The following is a 3,063-nucleotide window of genomic DNA, read 5'->3' on the forward strand; positions in this document are numbered from 1 at the left end:
TTTATATATATTTATTTATTTATTTATTTATTTTTTATAGAGACAGGGTCTCCTTTGTTGCCCAGGCTGGTCTCAAACTCCTAGCTTCAAGTGAAGCTTGGCCTCCCAAAATGCTGGGATTACAGGTGTGAGGCACTGCGCCTGGCCCCTGCTGGACTTTGAAGGGCACAGGAAGGATTTCTCTTCAACCCTTACCTCTCTCTCCCACTCAAAGTTATTTAGCAGGTTTTTCTTTCCTGGGCCCTGCCTAAGATCCTGAAATCCCACATTAGTCTCTTCTTGGGGTTAAATGATTAAAGTTCCATTTATACAAATACTAAGCCGGTGCAGCCAGCCCATTGGCTAGCCTTGTCCACCATACTGGCTACTTGGTCATCTACTGTCACAGTGCCCTGGGATGGGAAACACAGCTAACATGCTTTTTAAAATTGTAGTAAACTATATATAACATAAAAATGACAATTTTAACCATTTCAAATGTACAATTTAGTCTCATTACGTACAGTTGCTGTCTTGTGCAACCATCACCACCATCGGTTTCCAGAACTTTTTCATCATCCCAAACAGAAACACCATACCATTAAACAATAACTCCCCATCCCTCACCCCCGCTCCCCTGGTAACCTCTATTTTACTTTCTGTCTCTATGAATTTACCTATTCTAGGTATCAACCGTATAGATGAAGAGCTGAGGCTCAGGGAAGCAACTTGCCGAGGTCACGAAGCTGTAAGACACAGCCTGGGGTGTCTGCCTGCAGAGCTCACACTGACTCTATAGCCACTGATCCATAGCTTCAGCAAGGGGATCCTTCTAGCAGGGCTCCCCCAGGGTGCGAGTAATGGTGGGGATTCAGCCAACCCTTTATGTTGACATTGTGCATTCCTGCAATTTATCTAATTTGCTCTTCTTCATAATATTCCCATCTGACAGATGAGCAAGAGGTGAAGTGATCCCTCCAACCGCACAGCTCAGAGTCATTTTTTTTTTTTTGAGAGGAGTCTCGCTCTGTCGCGCGGGCTGGAGTGCAGTGGCCGGATCTCGGCTCACTGCAAGCTCCGCCTCCCAGGTTTACGCCATTCTCCTGCCTCAGCCTCCAAGTAGCTGGGCAGAGTCATTCTTGAAGCTTCAACTGCAGGGCCATTGTTTTCCTGTTCCCCCCCTCCACCCCCAAGGCCTCTCCTCATTCCTTGGCCCAACTCTCTGACCATGATGCAGGTACTTGGCAAATTTAAATAGGAGGCACTGCCTTTAAAAACAAATGAACCCCTTTCGAATTAACATCCTCTGTTGAATGCCATATAAAGAAAAATCTAGGGGTTTGTACTGGTTTCCTGAGGCTGCCAGTAACAAATTGCCACAAACTAGCTGGTTTACAACAACAGAAATCTGTTCTCACAGTTCTGAAGGCCAGACATTCAAAATCAGGATGGCACTTGCTTGAAGGATCTAGGGGAGAATTCCTCCTTGTTTTTTCCAGCTTCTGGTGGCTCATGGCAATACCTTGACTTGTAGACATATCCCTCCAGTCTCTACTTATGCCTTCGTATCACCTTCTCCTCTCTTATGAGAACACTTGTCATTGGATTTAGGACCCACTCTAATCCAAGATGATCTCACATGTAGTTTAATTACATTTATAAAATATGCTTTTCAACAAGGTCACTTCTATGGTTTGAATGGCCCCTCCAAAACTTAATGTTGAAACTTAATCCCCAGTGTGGCAGTATTGAGAGGTGGGGCCTTAAGAGGTGGTTGGAATGTGAAGGCTGCGTCCTCATGAATGGATTAGTTCCATTCATGGATTAATGAATTAATAGGCTCATGGATTGGTGGGTTACCATGGGAGGGGAACTGGTGGCTTTACAAGAGGAGGAAGAGAGACCTGGGCTAGTACATTAAGATTCTCAGCCCCCTTGCCATGTGATGACCTGTGCCATCTGGGGACACTGCAGAGTCCCCACCAGAAAGAAGGTTCTCACCAGACTTGGCCCCTCAACATTGAACTTAGCCTCCATAACTGTAAGAAATAAACTCCTTTTCTTCATAAATTACCCAGTTTCAGCTATTCTGTTATAAACAGCAGAAAACAGACTAGGACAGTCACATTCACAGGTTCTGGGCAGGATGTATCTTTTGGGGGCCATTCACCCCCAGGCTTCATGGTGAATGACTGACTAGAAGCAGTGTCCTCCAAGTTGGTCCTTTTGAACCCATCAATGACAGTGGACAAAAACATTGGCCATTGATTGAACTTCAGATCTGTCTTGAACAGGGAGCCACTGATACCTGTGTGGGAATCAGCACCCTCACCCGGCATCCCAGCCAGACCCACCACTGCAAATGTTCCTACATTTTGCTATTGCATAGAATTTCCCTTTGGGGGTTATAAATGTACCTGTAGCAGGACGAGCCGCAGACAAAACTCCTCAGACACCAGATTAAAGAAGGAAGAGGTTTTTTATTTGGCCAGGAGCGTCAGCAGACTCGTGTCTTAAGAGCCAAGCTCCCCGAGAAAGAAATATTTGGCCTTTTTAAAGGCTTACAACTTTAAGGGGTCCACGGGAAAGGGTCGTGATAAATCGAGCAAGCGTGGGAAACGTGACTGGGGGCTACATGCATCAGCTAACAGAACAGAAAGTTTTACAATGCTTTTTTTCATACAGTGTCTGAAATTTACAGATAACACAAGTAGTTTAGGCCAGGAGTTGATGTTATTATTATTACTTTGTTTCTCTCTCTCTTTTCTCCTGTCTTTGAACTAGGCAAGGTGGGGGGAGGAGGGCAGCTGGAGTAGTAGTGGTCTCCTCCCTTATACCTTCTTGCTTAGGTTTTTACTAGAAAAAAAAGGGAAAAGCAAAACAGCAAAGCAAAGCTCAAACCCCACCAAGCTGCATCACAAGTCTGTATATAATGTTCTCCTGTTGCTCAAGGAAACACCCCCACAAAGGAGTTTTATTGAATGTTTTGAATTGTGCCTCAGTGTAGAGGACATATAATGGGTTGGAACATCTGACAATTTCTTTTTAGAAAAGAAACTGGGTCCTGGTCTGGAACATACCCTT

Source organism: Mandrillus leucophaeus, unplaced genomic scaffold (assembly GCF_000951045.1).
Source record: "Mandrillus leucophaeus isolate KB7577 unplaced genomic scaffold, Mleu.le_1.0 Scaffold233, whole genome shotgun sequence".
Classification (NCBI taxonomy): Eukaryota; Metazoa; Chordata; class Mammalia; order Primates; family Cercopithecidae; genus Mandrillus; species Mandrillus leucophaeus.